At 42.2% G+C, this 23101-nt stretch overlaps 1 protein-coding gene across 1 annotated transcript in view; it reads left to right on the top strand.

Moving 5' to 3' along the window:
• The window catches only part of LOC140723491 (uncharacterized), a 321144-nt gene that overhangs the window by 108920 nt on the left and 189123 nt on the right, over positions 1 to 23101 (top strand). The gene's annotated exons all lie outside the window — the stretch shown is intronic.

Here is a 23101-nt window from a genome sequence, read left to right as displayed (position 1 = left end):
CCAATTTGGAGCTTTATAAAGAGAGAATTGAACCTCAGATGCAAAATAGTTTGTTATTAACATCCCGGATTAAAAATCAATTACTTAAAACTAGTAGTTTCTTTTATAACAATTCTGATAAATCGGGTAAATTATTGGCTAACAAATTGATAGCTGCTTTGGCGAAACGTCAAATTAACAAAGTTCGTAGACTGGATGGATTTTAACGGTTGAGCATAATGAAATTAATAAATCTTTTCAAGAATTTTATACCAATTTATACCAATCAGAATTTCCTGATGATCCTACCATAATGCATGAACTTCAAAAGAAACTGAATATTCCGAAATTACCAGCTGATGAACTTTTAGCATCAGATGCACCCATAACTGAAGAGGAAATAAAGAAGGCCTTTTTTTTCCGATGAACTCTGGAAAAGCACTTAGCTCGGATGGGTATACAGCTGAATGTTTAAAATCTTTTTCAGATTTATTTTCTCCATGGTTATTTAAAAATTTTAAAGATGTTTATTATTTGTACATAAATTATCACAATCCTTTTATGAAGTACCTATTTCTTTAATTCCTAAACAAGACAAAGGTCCCACTGAATGTGCATCATCACACATTGTTGAATGTGGATTCTAAAATCTTTTTAAAAATATTAGCAATTCGATTATTGAAGGTATGGCCACAAATTATCTCCGAGGATCAGACAGGATTTATTAAAAATCGTTTTTCACATTTTAATGTTAGGAGGTTAATGAACATTGTATACCCTACTTTATCTAATACTTCAGAATGTGTTATTTCCCTTGAAGACGAGAAGGCGTTTGACAGACTTAAATGGGAATTTTTATTTAATATACCTGAGAAACTTAACTTTAGCCCAAAATTTATATCTTGGATAATACTGATATATTATACAGCTTTGTTTACCAATAATCAGAAATCCACTTTTTTAGGTTTTTTCGAGGTCCTAGACAGGATTGTCCTTTAAGCTCTTTACTATTTAATATTGCCCTGGAGCCCTTGGCAATCGATCTTCGTGATTCACCCAATATATTTGGCATTATTCGTGGGAATGGGGAGCATAAAGTAGCACTAAATGCAGATGAAGTAAATCATCGCACGCAGTGCATAACGGAAAAGTGACTGTTACTTCGTATAATCCATAGGAGTGGATTTTTTCGACTATCCCGTGGGACCACTTGTGTGTTCACCCTTGCCTGGGTATGTAGTGTGGCAACCCCTGGAAGACGATATTCCAGTGACTGGTTCCTTTTGGTGATAATTCGTATGTGAATTCGGGGCAACTCGACGGGCATGACCTTTGGTGACTGTTATCTCGTTTAACCAGCGTGGAACCTGTGGAATTCGACGCGAATCAACCTCTCTCTACATTCCGGTCTGCATAACAAAATTTCGCTCCAATCATTAGTTAATCCGTGGATTACTGAAATTTACTAATTTGCCGTTTGAATCTTAAGACTTTAATAACTATTCTTAAGCGTGATAATTACACATATATACACATACCACTGTTAACTTTTGTATATCTCGTTAAGTTACGATATTATGAGTAGATACTAATAAGGATAACAGTTTGAACATTGAAACCTGACTGAGTGTATAATCTATTGCCGTTGATTCTCTTGTAAACCGTTACAATTCGTAACAAAAATTGGGGGCTCGTCCACGATGTAATCAAAATTGAAGGTTACTGAAAGACTAAATATCTATTTGACCGTATAAATGGATATACCCAATTACTTTTTATTTACTTGAGTGCGGCAATCAGCAGCAATGGATGTTGGGGAATTAGTGGCAAAGCCAGACTCAGAGGCATTATAGAAAGCCGAAAAATTGTTGGCCATTGCTAAGCAGCTGAAACTTACTGATGTAAAACGGTCCATGAAAAAGGTACCGATACAGAGGATAATAGCTGAGCACTACATGCACAAGGGGGAGTTTGAGGGCCATGTGTTAGAGAGGTTTCCTGAAAGTTCACTTGAGGTCCTGTTACGACTGGAACAAATGAAGTTAGAGAGATTTGAAATAGAGGCTGAGGAAAGAGAAAGAGACAAGGAAAGGGCAGTTTGAGATAGAGAGAGAGGGTAAGGCTCGGGAGGCAAACTCCTGGCTCTAGGGAGATAGTTATACAGTTTGTGGCTAGTCAGAAATTTCAACTTGTTCCTCCATTTGATGGAGGCTGAGGTTGATAAGTCCTTTCAGCATTTTGAGAAGGTGGCTAAGGCTCTACAGTGGCCGGACGAATGCTGGATACTCCATTTGCAGATTGTAATGAAGGGTAAGGCTTAGCAGGCTTATTCGGCCCTATCTGTTGAAGAGGCAGCTAATTATGAGACAGTGAAACAGGTTTTGCTTAAAACCTATGAACTGGTTACAGAAGCTTATAGACAAAGGCTTAGAAAGATGAACTAAACTGTGAATCAGAATTATGTGGAATTTGCTTATGAAAAGTCTGCACGTTTCGACCGATGGTGTACATCTAAAAGTCTGAATGATAATTTTAACAACTTGAAAGCGTTGGTTCTAATTTAAACATTTGGAAGGTGCGTCCCTAATGTTATAAAGCCATATCTTGATGAGAAGGACGCTGTCATGTTACAAGAGCCTGCTAAGTTAGCGGTGAGTTTGCCTTAACGCACAAATTTAAGTTCACCCCGAGGAAGACCTTTCAAAGGAGTAGTATGGACAGTCAGGGTAAACCAAAAAATAAGTTTGGGTCTGGTGACAAAAGTAATTATGAAGATAAGCAATTGAAAGATAAATATTCTGGTCTTACTTGTCACTATTGTAGTAGAGCTGGTCATGTTATGGATAACTGTTTCTTCTGAAGAAAAAGGAGGAAAAGGAGGCAGTTCCAGATGTTTGCGTTCAACGTGTTGAAACACTCATGGGGTTCTGAACATTCTGAAGAAACACTATAGGGGACTAAGAGGTCTGACCGAGATATGAAGGGATTCAATCATTTTATGTCAAATATGTTTGTGTCAGTGAATGAAGCGACAACCGCAGTACAAGCGAAAATTCTTCGAGACACTGGGGCTTCTCAGTCACTTATATTAAACAGCGTTCGAAACTTTAGTGATGAGACTGCCACTGGAGAGGTAAACCTGATTAAAGTCATCGGGATCGACGTTGTTCCTGTAACCCTGCACAAAGTAATTTTGAAGTCAGCGTTAGTTAAACGACCTGTTAAAATAAGACTACGATCCAGCTTACCGGTGGATGGTGTATATTTGTTGTTAGGGAATGACCTAGCAGATGGTAAGGATGTTCCTGCAGTGCAGCTGACAGCTGAGCCAATCATTGATGATTCAAAGATAGATTTTGACATTATCCCTCCTGCGCATTAACTCGAAGTATGACTAAGAAGTCGGTCAATGCAGACAGATCTGTGTAGAATTACACTGCTGCCTCTGATAGCCAAAATCCGGACACAGGTTTTGATGATTTGGCAGGGACTTTTCTACCTTCATTGTGTCAACAGGATCCAGGTATTAAATCTGACGATAAAGATTTGTCTCTGTCTAGGAAGGAGTTTATATCAGAACAGAAGAGAGACCCTGAGATTGAAGCACTAAAAGGAAAAGAAAAAGCTCTCTCAGATGATGATATTAGGAAGGTGCCAGTAGGATAATATTTCAAGGCTGGAGTGTTAATGAGGAAGTGGAGACCACCTGGTATTTCTGCAGGTGGTGAAAGGACAATTCTTCACAAAGTTGTAGTTCCCAATGTCTATAGGAATGAGTTTTTAAATTTAGCCCGTAGCGGGCCGTTGGGTGGCCAGCTAGGTGTGAATAAAACTGTGAACAAAGTTTCGAAACAATTCATCTGGTCCAGTTTGTGGAAAGATGTCTCAACATTTTGCAGGACTTGTCACACTTGTCAGGTTGTGGGTAAACCTAATCAGACCCCCCCCCTCCCCAGTGACCCCATTACAACTTTTTCCGGTAATTGGTGAACCCTTTTCTAAGGTTATTGTGGTTTGTGTTTGTCCATTGCCAACGACTAAAGCTGGTCATCGTATGTGCTAACCATCATGTGTAGAGCATCCAAATTGCCCGAGTCAATACCTCTCAGAAATATAGAAGCCAAGCCTGTGTCGAAAGATCTTATAAAGCTTTTTTTTTAACTTTATTTAGTTTACCTGAAGAGATTCAGTGTGATCAATGAAGCAATTTTACGCCCGAATTATTCTAGCAGGTAGTTTATGAACTAGGTGCTAAGCAGATTATGTCGTCCGTTTACCATCCAAAATCACAGGAGGCCTTGGAGAGATTCCATTCTACCCTCAGAACAATGATTAAGCCATACTGTGTTCAAAAAGAAAAGGATTGGGATGAAGGAGTTCATTTACTTTTATTCGCGGTGAGAGAATCAGTAACAGGATTCACTAGGCTTTAGTCCATTTGAACCTGTATTTGGTCATAGGGTTCGAGGACATTTGACCCTGTTAAAGGCACAGTGGATTAATCAGGGCATGCGTATTAATGTTTTGAAATTCAAAGATAGATTTCACAAAGCCTGTAGCCTAACGAAGGGAAACCTAAAAGTCTCTCAGAACAGGATGAAAACATTTTTTGATAAACAAGCCAGGATGAGAACATTCCAGAAGTGTGAGAAAGTACTAATGTTTTTACCAACTGTAACGAACCCACTTCAGGCGAGATACCATGGCCCTGATAGAGATTTTGCTAGAATCAATGATGTTAATTATTTAGTCAAAACACAAGACCGACGGAAGCCAACACAGCTGGTAAACGTAAACATGGTAAAAACCATTATTCCATAAAGAATGCGCAGCTGTGACGAGGGTGGAATATAAAAATGAGTCTGACAACCCTGGGAACGAATTGATTGGCCCATCTGAGGCTTATCATAAACCGAACATTGTTTCTACTAAATTAACGAACTCGAGTATTTTGAAATCGATTGATGAGAAATTGGCCCATTTACAGCGCAGCAGTGACTGGAGATGAAACAGTTAATTATAGAATTTAATGATTTCTTTCTCGATGTTCCAAAGAGAACGGCAATAGCTTTCCATGATGTCGATGTTGGCCATGCTAAAACCAATTAAACGACATCCTTATCGCATGACATGGCAAAATGTAAACTTGCTGAACAAGAAATTATGTTGAAAAAAGGTATTATTAAGCCTTCTAACTCAGTATGGTGATCGCCTTGTGTTATTCTGCCTAAACCAGATGATGGTGTTAGGTTTTTGCACTGATTATAGAAAGGTGAATACTGTAACAAAAACAGATGATTACCCTATCCCCAGAGTGGATGATTGCATCGACAACACTGTTTCGTACAAAAATTGCTCTGTTAAAAAGGTACTGGAGTGTTCCATTAACGGATAGAGGTAGAGAAATGTCGGCATTTGTAATACCTTCTGGGTTGTATAAATACAATATTTTGCTATTTGGAATGAAAAATGCACCAGGGATATTCCAGAGAATGATTCATTCTGTAATTCGAAGGTTAAAACACACAGATGCCTATATTGATGAATAGTTACAGGAAGTGACACATGGGAAACACATACCTCTGCAGTGGCAAAGTTGTTTGAAAGGCCCTCGAAGGCCAAACTTACAGATAACTTAGCTGAGAGTGAATTTTGCCGTGCCACCAGTTAAGGAACATGTTTAAGAAGGCAAATCAAACTGTAATTGAACAAGAAAGTTTGATTCTGCAGGAATATGATATTATGATAACTCACACTGAAGGCCAAGATAATATAATTGCTGATTGTCCTTCCAGATGTTAAGCTCGCAATGTTTTTATGATGATATTTGTATACGCTTCTGCTATGTATTGTATTAGTCGGTAGTATGATTACCATATATGTACTGTCTCTCATACTGTAATTTGCAGTTAAAGGTTTTCTCTTTTAGATCAAAATTTTCCTTTTTGGAGGGAAGTGTTACGATCCTGCGGTCGGTACTGAGACTGTTTCTTTCAGAGCGCTTGAGTGAGGCGGGACTATGACGTCAGTTACAAGATGTCTGTGCAGATTAAGCAGTGAGAGATAGGGGGCGTGGGGGGGGGGAGAGAGAGAGAGAGAGAGAGAGAGAGAGAGAGAGAGAGAGAGAGAGAGAGAGAGAGAGAGAGAGAGAGAGAGAGAGAGAGAGAGAGAGAGAGAGAGAGAGAGAGAGAAAGAGAGAGAGAGAGAGAGAGAGAGACTGCCGGTAGGATCAGCTTGTCGTAGCTGGGGTTTGGAACCTCCTAAGCCCACAAGCGTGGGCTGATCATCGGCACACATTGCATAACGTAAAAGTGACTGTCACTTCGTATAATCCATAAAATGGGATTCTTTGGGATATCCTGTGGAACGACTAATGTCTTGACCCTTGCCTGTGTATGTTGCGTGGTAACCCCCGCGAAGACGATATTCCTCTTACAGATTGCTTTCGGTGATAAGTCGTATGGAGATTCGGAGCGACTCGACAGACATGATCTTTGGTGACTGTTATCTCGTTTAACCAGCGTGGAACCTGTGCAATTCGACGTGAATTGATCTCTGTCTACATTCCACTCTGAATTACAAAATCTCTCTCCAATCATCAGTTATACTGTGCATTGCTGAACCTTATTAATTTGCTATTTGAATCTTAAGACTTTAATAACTATTACTGAGCTTGATAGTTACACTTATATACACATAACGCTGTTAACTTTTGTTTATGTAGTTAAGTAACTATTTTATGAGTAGGTACTAATAAATATAGTAGTTTTAATATTGAAATCTGACTCAGTGTATGATCTCTTGCTGCCGATTCGCTTCTAAACCTTTACAATTCGTAACAGTAACTACGTTGTTCTGCGCAGCACCGAGAGAGTTTGGGAGTAGGATTGCCAGGGAAGCTCAAGTTTAACATTTGGAATCATCCAAAGTTCCACATTGCAGCAGGCAGATGAACTCCGAGAAATTGCCGACACGGCTTACGTCACTTCACAGCTGGGAACGTCCCGCTCGTCAGGGACATGGCTGGTGGGAGAGCTTGTTCCGGTGATGGAAGACACCGTGTCCTATATTACACCCGTCAGTACAGAAGACATAGATGAGTGTAGGTGAATGGACAGCAGATGATGACTAGATTGACATTGCAATGTGAACACATCACCTGGACATGTTGGGATCATGGAACAGCAGAGAACAGGAACAAGCCCTGTGACTCACTACTCCTGCGTTGAACAAGATACCGAATGAGACTAAACTCTGATGTCAGTACATGACCCATCTCCCTTCATTCACTGGATGTTCATGTGCTTTACTGAATATTTACCGTTATGGGAATCTAGAGGTTATATCCCAATAGAAGGCAAACCTTTATCACCAGCTCCCTTGTTGAAGTAAATATTTGAGAAGGCAAGAGGAAACACTGATCGATTAAAAAGGTGGAGGTTCTCTTAAAGACATCCCCAGAAAGGAGCAGGAGAGCTGGTGAGTTATTCATAACTGGAATCAACTTGGGTGATGAAAGTGAGTGCAGATGTAGAGTTAGGGATGACAGCAAAACCAGCAAACTCTACACATGTAGACTTAGTCACGACACCGCAACAGGATCAGGAGTGAGCAAAGGTGCAAACAGGAGAGGATTCTGTAGAGTTTGGGAAAATTCGATTGGATACTGGCACAAATCTGGATTATACTTGATAGTGGTAAATTTGAGGAGCGGGATTGTGAAAAAAACAGATGATGTAATTGCACCGTGACATTTGTGGGCATCAAGGATCAGATAGAACTATGGGACAGTTGAAGAATCTGTGTTGGTTGCCAAAACTGCGAGGAGATGTACATTATTGTAAGAATTTTTTGATTTGTGCCCGGTGAGATCCCAGATAAATCGGCTAAGAAAGCCTTTTCAGGATACGCTCCATAGAGGAACCATGTGTTAATTTACTGGTTAATTCTGTTCGATCTTCACCTCCACCCTCTGGAGGACGGAATTATGTCTTGGAGATAGTGGATGCGTTCACTAAATGGAGAGAGCCTTTCCCAACTAGATAATGAAAACCGCTGATGTTACAACCAGGATTTTGTTGGACAGAGTTTCTACCCGTTGGGGATTGCAAAGCGCTCTAGAATCCGTCATGGTCCCCGCTACATCCACATGTGAGACTGTTTGGGGTAAAACGCAAGTTGGTATCCCTTATCGACCACAGTAGAGTGCAATTGCTGAACGGATGAACAGAACTGTAAAGACAATGTTATCTAAAATGAAATGGTTAGAATCCCTCTTTTGACTAGATTTGTTACACACCGTGTATGATGTTATTGGAAAGGACAAATGCAAGCAGCAATTAATTGGCTCTATTAAGGAGGTTCATTATGATGCCGCCCATAATACGGGACGGAATTAACAGCAAAGCAATGCTGATTTCGAGGGGTGAACAAAACAGCGGGTGTCTGAAATTGGACAGAGGGTTAGGAACTCACTACATCAGCCAAGGCCCTTTAACGCTTCGCGATTTGCAGGGACATATGATGTCTCTGACAAAGCAAGTCCATCGGTATATTGAATCCAGACCGCTCCAAACAAGTTGGGATGATATATTAACCAACACAAACCCATCGGAGCTAGTCAAAGTCCTCTAGTAGCTGAGTTCCAGAAAACATATTGTCAATGGGATGTCCTGGACAAGATGAGATGATCCTCTTGGATTTACATTTCAGGCAATCGACTGTGATGTGGATGAAGGAGTTAGGTAACCACTTCCGGATTGCCCCCGGAGGATGAGGATAATTCACATATTTACACTTGCCCGAGCGAAGGCTGAGTCAACGAAAGAGAGGAACAGATGGGAGAACGTGTTTGTTGCGTGGTCTTCTGGAAATAAAGTGGGGATAATTGATCTGATATGAATGGATTTTAACATGGCGTTTAGGTTAGCCATGATAGGACCATTCATAACGTCAGAAGGTTTGGTATCCAGGGAAAGTTGGCTGGTGGATTCGGGAATGACGCCCACAGAAGGCAGAAGATAGTTGTGGATGAAGCGTTTTCTCCCTGGATTTTGGTGACAGGACACAGGACAGCGCCGAAAAGTTACAGACGGAGTTCAACCCGGAAAGTTACGGAGTGATTCACTTTGCAAGGATGAATCTGAAGGCAGAGGTGATACTTTCTCGAGTCAACCGAGGGCCGCACATTAGTAAGAGTTCCACAATGGAAACAGAGTGATGAGGCTCTCTCCAATAAGCCGAGGGCCGCGCATCGGTACGAGAACCACAATCGGCACGGAGCGGTGCACTGCAGGAGCAGAAGGAAGTGTGATTGACAGGTGAGCTTGAACACATCCGCTGTTCTGCACATAGAGTGACGCTCGAAAATCAATATACCTGACAGTAAATCAGGAGAAAGAAAATACAACTCCCTGGCAAATAATAAAACAGCCTGGGAATCTACGGATTTTGATGACAGGTTTCTGGAATATCGCTGTGAATCTTTTACAGTGTTTGCAGAAATACTTGCAGTGTATTTTATTTTAACATATGTCAGCTGTCACTGTGATTCCCATCACTCAAACCGCCCGGAATGACTGAAACGAACGAACGAAAAGAAAGAGCGAATGTTCCCCTTTAACAAAGAAGTGTTCTCCATTTCACCCGCCTGAACAAACTCCTTCCTTCAATTTCAGAAGCGATGCTCCGTCAAATGTTACAAAATAAATCGACTTCAAGATGAATGCCCAGTTTAAAAGCAACACATTTTTTAAAAATATCCTATCTAAATAGCTGAAGCCAGGTATCATGGAAAAGAACATGAAAAATTCACATCATATTTTGCTTTAAAGTAAATAGATTGCAATATCCCTTGAGGAGTCAAGTAAATGACACGGGAAAAGTGAATAAAAATAGTTTAACGTAAGTGTTTGTGCAGTTGGTTGTCACTAATGTCCCTGACGTGATCGCCACGCTAATTGCCTCAGTGGAATTGCTCTCACCTCAATAAAAGTCTGCTAAACCGGTCACCAGCCCATCTGAGCAGCTGAAACGCCCCGTACAACTGAACGCTGCTTCTGACGGAATATGGAATATTCGACGATTTACTACATCGCGGCCATTTTCTATCCCACACTTGTAGCGGTTGGTGTCCCCGGTAAGATGCCGGAGCTGGTCACTTTATGTATGGTGCCGTCGTCTTGCCGTTACTCTGCTGCGGTATCCGCACTGTTACTGAGCACAGATGCTGCCGTCGGCTGAAACGTGTTTCCGGAATGGAGGATTCAAGCTTCTCATTGTTTTATTTTTATTTTCGTACTTTGATCGAAGTGATTTTTCTTTTGTTAATTAGGTTCGTGCCGATATTGTAAATGTTTCATAATTTCACCTCGCTAGGCTTTCTGAAGTGATGCCGGTCTCTGCTTTTCTGGGTCCGAGTTTCTATCAGTGCAGACACTTCCACCTTATGACAATGTGGCAGCTTGTTTAAATGACGGTCCAGTCAATTTTCGACAAGTAGATGTGTTCTTACATAAGTCAGTAAATGATAAATTGTGTTTTGTATCTTTTGATTCCACTCTCTCACCGCTGCAAACAATCCCTTCAAATGTTTCTCCCCTAATAATGGGAATGGTGTTGTTTACAATCTTCCATTCACCGGTCCGTGAGTCCTTGAACTCGGATGCCTCGCTTTAAACTGTGGGAAGGTCGCCAATCCACTGACACTCACATCCGTCATTGTCCTCCAGCCGGAGTTCAGCGACGGGTACCACACGCACTGGAGTTCTACTTTCCACTTCCAAACAGACCATACCCTGCATAGCATCGGTAAAATGGGGACATTCAGGGAACTGACCATATTTCTACTATGTTTCCAAATTTCTTGCAGTTAATTTAACGGCGATTGTGATCCTATCTCGTGGAAAATGCGGACTCTCCAAATGCATCACCCGTTACCTGGTTGGAATGGCAACAGCGGATCTGATGGTGGTTATTGTTGCTGCTTTAGTGGAACAGACCAACAATATCTACATTTATTCTAGATTCCTGCTTATCACTCCTGTATGCTCTCTGACACTTGTATTTAAGGTTGTGACGCAGGACTGTTCTGTTTGGTTCACGGTCAGTTTTACCTTAGATCGCTTCATCGCAATATGTTGCCGAAAGTTGCGGGAGCGATATTGCACCGAGAGAACAGCAACGGTTGTTATCGTGACAGTGGTTATAGTGAGCTGCGGGAAATGCGTCCCGTATTACTTTGCCCTTGAACCTTACGTCATCATTGACAACACGCCGTGGCGTTGCATCCGCACACATGAATACGCTACTTCACCCGTGTGGAGAGGGTACACATTACTGGACAGTATTTTAACTCCATTGATACCAATCGGCTTAATCCTGGTGTTTAACGGGTTAACTGTAAGACATATCGTTATGGCAAATAGACTCCGCAGAAAGCTTCGGCACAACAGCGACAATCAGAAAGATGCCGAGGTGGAAAAACGCAGAAAATCGATGATTTTGCTGTTTTCTATATCAGCTAACTTCATATTATTTTGGATGCCCTCTGTAGCCCATTCCCTGAAATGGCAAACACAAAATTATTTTTACCAGGACAGATATTTGAGTTCCCCGGTATACATCCTCCAACAACTTGGGTTCATGTTGCAATTTCTCAGCATTTGTACCAATACTTGTATCTATACACTGACACAGAGGAAATTCAGAGAAGAGCTGAGGAATGGAATGAAGTATGTGTTTACATTAAATGGCCATCTGTGTAGATAACGCCTGCGTCTAATGTCAATTCAGCGGAGTTTTCAAATAAAGTCCTTTTACAATGAACAGATTTGGCAAATTTGTCATAAATTCATCCGGAATTCATCCTGGTCATCCAGAGATTGCAAAATTAGTGGAAGATTGTTTGCCTCATACAGTTCAGGTAGGTAGCAATACAAACGCTCAATTCTGCTGGTGTGATTGTTACATTGGTTAAAGTATGTTCCAAACTATCACAGACACTCGACTGTCACTAGGACAGAGATTGCTTCAGGGCTTTCTGGGTTTTACATGTTTCAAAATGGACAGAGTTGAGTAACAGTTTGTAAAGGGAGTGCGATGGGAAACCAGGGATAGTATCGCAGCTGCAGAAAGGGAGGACAACATGGTGCGTTCGTTTTTTAATAGACTGGGAGATGAACACTGTTTCTGTTCTCCCTTTTGAAATGGGCGCAATCTCCCCATTCGGAGTATTCTGTACAGCCGCCCACAAGATTAACAAAAAAGAGCGCAACGGGAACAGTGAGGAACCGACCGGGAAGCGGAAACTGGACATGAGCCATGTTATTGGCACAGGCAACTGCAACTTCCCTAATATTCTTTGGCACCTACCCAAGGTAAAATGTTTAGAAATGGCATAAATTCTCAGTTGTGTTCAGGAAAGATTCATGTCTCTATAGAGGGGTGTCAAACTCATTTTAGGTCACGGGCCGGATTGAGCAAAATGCAGCTTCATGCGGGCCGGATCAGTCGGACGCGTGCCAACGCAGCTTTCGTTGCTTCTGTTTTTTCAGCCTGCTCTCATGTGTCTCAGTCTCTGCTATAACTACAAAGTGTTTCACTTTACAAATTCTGTTTCTTATGTAGAAGACTGCCGAATAAACACTAAAAACTCTGAAAACGTGGTACCGGAATAAACTCAGCATTAGCCATATCATACGCCATAGGCACTTCGATTATTGGGGCCAGCTTTAATAGTAATTAGATATTATCTCGCGGGCCAAAAATAATTCAAACGCGGGCCGGATTTGGCCCGCGGGTCTTGAGTTGGACATATATGCTCTATAAGAAGAAAGGCTGACTGGCGAACTTTCCATACCAGATCTGATATTAGAAAAGGAAACGGGTCGTGACAGATCTTTCCGCGGGTCCGCTTTTCAGAACAACAGGGAGAACTTCCCGACATTTACCTTGCACAGAGTTAGGACCAGGGAGCATGGGATCTATTTAATTGGGGGTCAGCGATTTATGTTGCTGCCTGGCAGGAGCTTAGGAACGTACATTGGGAAATGATGTACTCGGGGTATTGCGCAACAGATATGTGGGGATTGTTTACGGAGCACTTACACAGGGTTCAGTATAGGCTTGTCTCAGTGACACAGGGAAAGGATGACAGTGTAAAGTAACCCTGGGAGACAAGGAAGTTGGAACAACACGTCAAGGAGAAGAAAGAACGATACTATCAGAAAAGGAAGAAAGGATCAGGGCAGGCTATAGCGAGTCACAATGTAGACAGGAAGGAATTTAACAATGGACTTAAAAGACTTATAGGGCGATTTGAGAAATCCTTGACGAGTTACACTGTGAAGAACAGGAGGAGACTGGGGAGAGTGTGGGCAGATCAGAGGTAAAAGAGGAAAACTTGTGTCTGGAGTCCAAGGAGGCGGTGAAGCTCCTCACTGAATACATTGATCAATGTGAACACAGCGGCAAAAGGCAGGTATGCCAGAACATGCCGACGCAGAGGAAGAGGATGGGCTGCAAACTTGGAAAAAATTATGATAGATGTTTCCCGATGCCGGAAGGGATATAGTCCAGGTAATTTTTGAAGGCGATCTCGGATATTGCTGCGCTTTTGGACAGGATATTTGTGTCTTCGCTGGCCACGGAAGTAGAAATAGATGATTGGAGGGTGGAAATTGTTGATCATTTGTTGACGAAAGATAATAGTGATAGTTTTTGGAATTATAGACCAGGGAGTCTTACATCGGTAGTAGGTAAAGGACTGTAGAGGATTATTGAAGAAGGAACTTGTGAGTATTTAGAGAAACGTAGTCTGGCTACGGAGAGAAAACATGGCATGTTGTCCTTAATGAGTCAGAGTGAATTATTTGAAAGTGAAAATAAAACAAACAGAAGAATCCGAACAGTTGATGTGGGTGCATTAATTATGTCAGGAGTTTGATCAGTTCCCCATAGTGGACTCATTCAGAAAGTCAGGAGGCATGGGATCGAGGGAAACCTGGCTGTGTTGATTCAGTATTGGCTTCCTAACAGAAGGCAGATGATGTAGTGGACAGAGTGAATTCTGGCTGGAAGACAGAGCGCAGCCGTGTTCCTCAAGCAGAGTCGAAATTCTGCTGCACTTTACAACTCTATTGCGAGTCTGCAGTTACCAGTGCTCTCAGAAATAGGGCTGAGGAAATAATCGATTTAATCGGATCACACGGCAGCACATGAATAATTAATGGATTTAGGGCTGACGACGTCAGCAAATCGCTGAGTGATTGACTGCATCAGCGCGTTTTCTAATCTGCACTGTCATTTACATATTACAGGGAAAATGATACAATGACTTCAAAGCATCTTTTCCAATGGAGTCCTACAACTAGAAAACAGAATTTCAAAGTATTCAGGTGCTCACTAAAAGAACCAGCCGTCCAAAATGGCAATCCGAATTCCCAATTCAAGTACATACCAATGTATCCAAATGCTAATTTATCTCTGAATTGTTGTTTTATCATATCGGGTGTACATACGCTCATACTTCGATCCATTTAACCCTGAATCCACATGGCCGGTGTGGAATGCGTATCTCCCCCTGAAATCAATAATAAATGAAACACACAAAACTACACAAACTAAAAACGCAGCGAAGGCAAAGCAAATAATCAGGCTCACACTTGTCTCCCTTCAAAACCATCGCAGGCAATTGGAGAATACAGAATAATCATCCAAATTACTTCAGTGTTGCAAGGACAGAGGGATCGAACAGTACCAACGACTTTCTAGATTGGCCGGTGCTGTGTGACACTGAAGTTCTAACCCAGATACACAGTCAGACAGCCATAGGAAACTACTGCACAGAAACGGGGTCTCCATCGACCTCACCCGGACCGTGCCCATCCATATCCCTCTCATCCGTGTACTTCTCCAATCATCTCTTAAACGTTAGCATTGGAATCTCAATTACCATTTGTGTTGGCAGCTCTGTCTACACTCTGACCACCCTCTGAAAGAAGAGGTTTCCCCTCATGTTTCACTTAAACATTTCACATTTCACACTCACCCATGATCGTCAGTTGTATTCTCGCCCGATATCAGTGGAGAAAGCCCGCTTGCATTTACACTCTCTATACGCCTCATAATGTTGTATACAACTATCAAATCTCCCCTCAGTTTTCTACCCGCTCGGGAATAAACTGCTAACATGTGTAATCTTTCCTTTTTATTAAAAACATTCAGTCCGTCCCGGCAATAGCCGTGTTATTTTTTCTGCATTATTTTAATCATATTTTCATCTTTCTTGCACACAATATTCCAAATTAGGCCCCAATAAAGCCTTAAACAACAGCAAGGTAACGTTCCAACTCCTGTACTCAGTACTTTGGTCTAGGAAGGCCAATGTGCGAAAAGCTGTTTTTACGACCCTGTCTAACTGTGCCGCAACTTTCATTGAATTATGGACCTGCATTCCCAGATTCGTTTGTCCTATCGTACTCCTCAGTGCCCTATTTCTCATTGTGTCAGACCAACCCTGGCTGGTCCGCCCAAAAGGCAACATCTAACACTTGTCTGTGTTAAATCCGATCTGCCATTTTTCAACCCATTTTTCCAGCTGGTCCAGATCCTGCTTCATGCTCCGGTACTCTTCCCGGCTGTCGACTACACCCGTAATGTTGTTGACATTTGCAAATTATACGTCGTTAAAGTTCACAACATTATTATCCAGATCGTTGATATAGATTACAAATAACAACGGGCACAGCGACGATCCCTGGGACACTCCACTCATCACAGGTCCGCAGTCAGACAGACAACCGCCCATTACCACACTCTAGCTTCCGCAGCATAGCCAATGGCGAATCCAATTTACTACCTCATCATGAAAGCCAAACGACTGAACCTTCTCGAGCATCCTCCCATACGAAACCTTGAGAAATTCCTTGCTGAAGTTCCTGTTAGACGGCATCCACGGCCTTGCCTTCCACACCATTCCTGGTAACTACCTCGTAAAGCTCTGTGAGATTGGTTAGACATGACCTACTACGCACTGGCCCATACTGACAATCGCTAATGTTCCTGTTTGTCCAGATACTTCACTTCATACCCTATGACCAGAGTAGTCTGAACACCGAGGACAATTCATCAGTACATAATACTTGGCGAGTCCCTTCCAGTAAAGTTATCGAGATCATCCAGCGGTCGGTACTGACATTTATGGCCTATTGTTTTTTTTAAAATTCTCCTGCACTTTATTATCCAACGCATTGAGAGTAGTCTGGAAAAGCAAGGCGTCAAAGCTGTAAATAATTAATCGACTTACTTGACGATAGGAAGAAACGGTATGCTCAATCCAGCACAGAACATAAAATATTACAGCACGGTACACGAGGTTCTGATAGGCTTTCAATTAATGTAAGTTGGATCTAACACACGACCCCGCATCTGAATCTGAATCAAAGGTTTCAAAGGTACATTTAAAGAATCAGAACCAGATTTAATAACACAGACATACGTCATGAAATTGTTAACTTTACGGTAGCAGAACAATAAAATACAGGATAAATAAATATAGAGAAAATAAAACTGAGATACAGGTGGCAGCGGGGAGAAAATCTGTTCCTGAAACGCTGAGCCTGAGCTTTCCGGCTTCTGTATCTCCTTCCCGATGGTACCACTGTGTAGAGGGCACGTCCTGTTAGTGGGCAATGTTAATGATGGGGGCCACTGCGACAGGAATCATCCCTTGCAACAATGATCAATGAGATACAGAGAATCTGTATTTACCAACACGTGTCTTTTATTATTTCTGCTAAAACCATGTAGATTTACACACTACCTACCTGTGTGCACCCTACCGGAAACCCTGACACTCCATGAACAGTCAATGAAGAGAAAAGTTATTACCCGGGAAAAGAGTCTACGCTGGCAAGACATTCCATAGAAACATAGAAAACATAAAAAATCTACAGCACGATACGGGGCCTTCGGCCTACAAAGTTGTGCCGAACATGTCCCTACCTTAGAAATGACGAGGCTTACCTAGAGCCCTCAATTTCCTAACCTCCACGTACCTATCCAAAAGTCCGTTAAAAAGACCCAATCGTATCCGCCTCCACCACTGTTACCGACAGCCTATTCCACGCACTCACCCCTCTCTGAGTAAAAAAAAAAACTAACCCCAGACTTCTCCGCTGTACCGACTCCCCAGCACCTTCAACCTGTGTCGTCTTGTGGCAACCATTTCAGCCCTGGGAAAAAGCCTCTGACTATCCACACGGTCAATGCCTCTCATCATCTTCCGATCGTCATGTTACCGATCTCCACGTGTCCGTGTGGTCCTACTTTTCGGCAATGGTTGGTCTCTGGCCGCTGAGGAGTTATCACCCCTGCATATCTGAAGCTCCGGTATCTTATATTGTTCCTCATCAATTGAACCACTGGATCTCCAAACCATTGGCTCAAGGTCAACTGACCTAGCTGGGTCACTTGGTTACTGATCATTGTACAGAGCTGCGACCAACATATTTTACGTGGCTCTGCCCACCCCAGCCTTGTGCATTCGAATCTTTGCACCCTGACTGGTCCAAACCAGTTAAATGAGGCAACCCAGACAGAGTCTAACGAGATTACAGATTGCTTCTTTGATATGGCTGGCATTTTACATAACAAGTAGCTGCTCCTCTGAGCATGGTCTCAGGTTTATTGCTCTGATTAGATTGTCCCTGAGTCAAGAATCAGTTTAGAGTCCACGCCCTTCACATAACAAATGGCGACTTGTTTGAGAATGGTCTCAGGTTTAGCAGATCATTACCTGAAGCTTCCTGTGTCCACATTCAGTTCCTCTAATTAAATTATTAGACAATAGACAATAGACAATAGGTGCAGAAGTAGACCATTTGGCCCTTTGAGCCTGCACCGCCATTTTGAGATCATGGCTGATCATCTACTATCAAAACCCGGTTCCTTCCTTGCCCCCATATCCCTTGATTCCCCTATCCATAAGATACCTATCTAACCCCTTCTTGAAAGCATCCAGAGAATTGGCCTCCACTGCCTTCCGAGGCAGTGCATTCCAGACCCCCACAAATCTCTGGGAGAAGAAGTTTTTCCTTAACTCTGTCCTAAATGACCTACCCCTTATTCTCAAACCATGCCCTCTGGTACTGGACTCTCCCAGCATCTGGAACATATTTCCTGCCTCTATCTTATCCAATCCCTTCATAATCTTATATGTTTCAATCAGATCCACTCTCAATCTCCTTAATTCCAGCGTGTACAAGCCCAGTTTCTCTAACCTCTGTGCGTTAGATAGTCCGGACATCCCAGGAATTAACCTTGTGAATCTACGCTGCACTTCCTCTACAGCCAGGATGTCCTTCCTTAACCCTGGAGACCAAAGCTGTACACAATACTCCAGGTGTGGTCTCACCAGTGCCCTGTACAAATGCAAGAGGATTTCCTTGCTCTTATACTCAATTCCCTTTGTAATAAAGGCCAACATTCCATTAGCCGTCTTCACTGCCTGCTGCACTTGCTCATTCACCTTCAGTGACTGATGAACAAGGACTCTTAGATCTATTTGTATTTCTCCCTTACCTAACTTTACACCGTTCAGATAATAGTCTGTCTTCCAGTTCTTACTCCCAAAGTGTATAACCTCACACTTATTCACATTAACCGTCATCTGCCAAGTATCTGTCCACTCACCCAGCCTATCCAAGTCACCCTGAATTTTCCTAACATCCTCATCACATGTCACACTGCCACCCAGCTTACTATCATCAGCAAACTTGCTGATGTTATTCTCAATGCCTTCATCTAAATCGTTGCCGTAAATCGTAAACAGCTGTGGTCCCAATACCAAGCCCTGTGGCACCCCACGAGTTACCTCCTGCCATTCCGAGAAACACCCACTCCCCGCTACCCTTTGCTTTCTATCTGCCAACCAGTTTTCTATCCATGTCAATGTCTTCCCCCCCAATGCCATGAGCTTTGATTTTACCCATCAATTTCCTATGTGGGACCTTATCAAATGCCTTCTGAAAATCAAGGTACACTACATCCACGGGATCTCCCTTATCTAACTTCGTGGTTACATCCTCGAAAAACTCCAACAGATTAGTCAAGTATGATTTACCCTTGGTAAATCCATGCTGGCTCGGCCCAATCCTATCACTGCTATCTAAATATGCCACTATTTCATTTTTAATACTGGACTCTAGCATCTTCTCCACTACTGATGTTAGGCTGACAGGTCGATAGTTCTCTGTTTTCTCCCTCCATCCTTAGCCATTCTCCATTCCTCGGGAACTGATCCTGAATCTAAGGAACATTGGAAAATAATTACCAATGTATCCTCAATTTCCAGGGCCACCTTCTTTAGTACCCTAGGATGTAGACCATCTGGACCTGGGAATTTGTCAGCCTTCAGTCCCATCAGTCTACTCATCACCGTTTTCTTCCTAATGTCAATCTGTTTCATTTCCTCTGTTACCCGATGTCCTTGGCCCATCCATACATCTGGGAGATTGTTTGTGTCTTCCTTAGTGAAGACAGATCTAAAGTACTTATTAAATTCTTCTGCCATTTCTCTGTTTCCCATAACAATTTCACCCAATTCATTCTTCAAGGGCCCAACTTAGTTCTTAATTATCTTCTTTCTCTTCACATACCTAAAAAAGCGTTTTCTATCTTCCTTTATATTCCTGGCTAGCTTGCGTTCGTACCTCATTTTTTCTCCCCGTATTGCCTTTCTAGTTAAGTTCTGCTGTTCCTTAAAAATTTCCCAATCATCTGTCCTCCCACTCACCTAAGTTCTGTCATACTTCCTTGTTTTAATGCTATGCAATCTCTGACTTCCTTTGTCAAGCACTGTGGCCCCTTTCCGCCCTTTGAATCCTTCCTTCTCCGGGGGATGAACTTGTGCATTATTCCCAAGAGTACCTGCCATTGCTATCCCACTGTCTTTTCTGCTAGGATATCCGTCCAGTTAACTTTGGCCAGCTCCTCCCTCATGGCTCCATAGTCTCCTTTGTTAAACTGCAACACTGACACCTCCGAGCTGCCCTTATCCTTCTCAAATTGCAGATAAAAACTATTCTAATGAAAGATCAGTTCATAGTCCACAAAATGGGACGAAACAGGGAGAACTGGTTTGTCTGCTTCCCCTGTCCTTAATCAGACTGTAGTTTCTTCTGGCCGACAGTGTTTTATGAGCCATTCAATCTGACACGACGGTATCTTTCTCGGATCTGCTGTCGTCTGAATGCACCAGGGTGGATGGTGGAGGTTTTGCTGAGATGCCGAGTGCAGTAGGGGTCGAAGGGGTTTACAGAAATGCGGTGTGATGTAGGGGTTGGAACGGTTTTGCTACGTGCTGCGTAACGGGTTAATAGAACCAGCAGAAATGGAACAGACCTGGAGTCTGGTATTGTTACAAATAAAACATTACTTATTAGTATCTACGTAATATTGTATTATAAAACCAGATAAATCAAACAGGTTAGCAGAGTTTATGCATATATAAATGTGTAAATATAAAACCCCAAACTCCTTCAAGCTTACGTAGTAAATGATGCAGTCTTATGATGGTATAGGAATGACGTCAGTTAAGTTCTTGATATCAAACTGAGTAGAATTCAGGGGAGAGAGAGAGAGAGAGAGAGAGAGAGAGAGAGAGAGAGAGAGAGAGAGAGAGAGAGAGAGAGAGAGAGAGAGAGAGAGAGAGAGAGAGAGAGAGAGAGAGAGAGAGGTGATTTGTTTACTAAGTAAGCCGATGTTATCGATCTTTCCGTTGTGCTCCGAAGACCTGTTAAAGTTATCGACTGTGAGCACACAAAAGGATACCTTTTTTTACCTGGTAAAGCTATCAACCCAGTCAAAGGTTAAACACATCGATAGCATTCCACCGGTCACCCCTTTTCCACACTGCGAGCAAAACCCACCCTTTCGTGGGCACTGAAAGCTCATCCAGTGTCTACTTCTTCTGTATTTCTGTCCGTGTCTTCCGTGTGTCTGTGTGAAAATCCAGCTGACCTTGTATATAATTCTCAAACATGCTGAACGCCAGCTGTACATTATAGAGCCGCGCCCTTCCGTAACCATGGAGACTCACGAGCTGTTCTGTGCTCTCTCTCTCTGATTCAATGTACACCCACTCCCTCTCTTTTTAAAGGCACATTCCATATTAAATAATGCTTAGGATCTCGTCAAATCTCTCGCTTGTTGGGATAAAAGTTTGCTCAAGGAGCAAAATTCTTGTCTAACTGTAGATTACAGAATATAAAACAATACATATCTGACTAGAATACATATCTGCTACATGTAGCTGACTAGAGAAGCGTATAAAAATACTAGTTTCTATTTCATTCTTAAACTTAACATCCAGACAATCAATCCAACATGTTATTGTCTTTACCTTTCACATACTTAGTTATAAAACCAAATCCTGTTACCTTCAAAATGGCGTTTGATCACCCATATTCTCTTTTCCACTTCACCTCAAAAACAATTAACCATCACGTGATCAGATCCAGCAGCGGTTTCAAGGACGGCCTGAACTTTATCTTGCACAGGCGCTAACTCCTCACTCATGTTTTCTAAACCAAGTCCATTCGCTTAACTTCCAAATAACTCCTTTATTCCAAACAAGACATTAATTCTGTCTCCAAGATCTTTAGTTCTGTATGTTTCCATAAGAACATCTGCAGATGGCCTCTCTTGGACAAAACAGCACTTCCCTTTGTTTTGAGAAGTCTCCGAACCCATTCACAAACTTGAACAACATTACCAAGTTGTTTATCTTTAAGTTCCAAAATATAGTTAAACAAATCAACGTGTACTGTCTCAGCACCTGAAATAGCTGTTTCTGTCAGCAAGGTCAAAGGTCTTGATACCAATCCAGACGTCACAGGTACTTTATTCAAAAGTCCAGAGACAGCACCCTTCTCAATATCTTCAATAACATTTACCTCACCAGTTTTCATCTCATCACCAACTTTTAGAACACTGTCTAACTCAAGTGATCGAGAATCCTCAATTTCCGCTGGTACCAAGGCTAACCCATTATTCACAGATCCAAGACTATCTGACACAAAAGGACTGCATTCTGTTTCAACCGAGTCAGACACCTCAGATCTTAACTGAGTTTCAACACAAAGTTCAGTATCCTGTGAATTCACAGGTGCTTCAACAACCTGAACACAGGCAATCGGGCCATCTGCCTCTTCTACGCTTTAATTACTAGTGCCGATTTCAAATTCCAGTTCACCATGATTATTCCAGCTACACTCTTGGAAGCTCTTATTCAGGAAAAACTTAACCTCATAGGTTAAAGCAAACTCGTCTACTGACTTAGCAGACCCTGAAAGGGTCTCAGCCACTTTCTCATCCTCCCTCTTTAATTTTTATAACCGAAGCTGAACTTCAGCCTCAGTAGGTTTACTTTCAACCACATTTCCCACACATCCTCTTCAAACATTCCCTTGGATATATAATACTCCGCTATTAACTCCTGTATTATCGACTTCCTCATTCTAGTGTTCACCTTAAGTTTTTATGAGTAATTCGCAACAGCGCATCCCTCAAGCATCAACTAATGATTCAGGGGATGGTTCCAACGTAACAAAATGAAACCCGTATTGTGTCGGAGCGTTTTGCAAATAATGTTCGTGCAACATTACGCTGAGTGAACCTGAGTACCTGACTGCAGACCGCAGTCCCTACACTGTATTTCATCTGCCACCTCATTGTCTGTTCTTCAAACCGGTCTGAGTCCTTCTGCAGACACCCACTTTGCTCTCAGCTGCCTATCCGGCACCTACCTTCGTAGCGACTACAAAGTCGGTCACCAAGCCACTGTCATCCAAATCGTTAATTTTAACATGAAGAGACGCAATCTCATTACCGACTCCAGGGGAACGCCATTGGTTACCGGTAGCAAACAGAATAGGCTCGCATTGTTCTAACTCTTTGTCTCATGCCAGTGAACCAATCTTCGATTCGTGCCAGTAGCATTCCTGTAATACCATGAGTTGTGATCTTGTTTGGCAGGCTCATGTGCAGCAAGTCGTTAAAACCATCTGGAAATCCAAGAGAACAACATCCATCGCCTCACCGCCTCAACATTTCAGAAAAG

The sequence above is a fragment of the Hemitrygon akajei genome, unplaced genomic scaffold, assembly GCF_048418815.1.
Source record: "Hemitrygon akajei unplaced genomic scaffold, sHemAka1.3 Scf000115, whole genome shotgun sequence".
Lineage (NCBI taxonomy): Eukaryota > Metazoa > Chordata > Chondrichthyes > Myliobatiformes > Dasyatidae > Hemitrygon > Hemitrygon akajei.
This window is presented reverse-complemented; position numbering and strand designations above follow the sequence as displayed.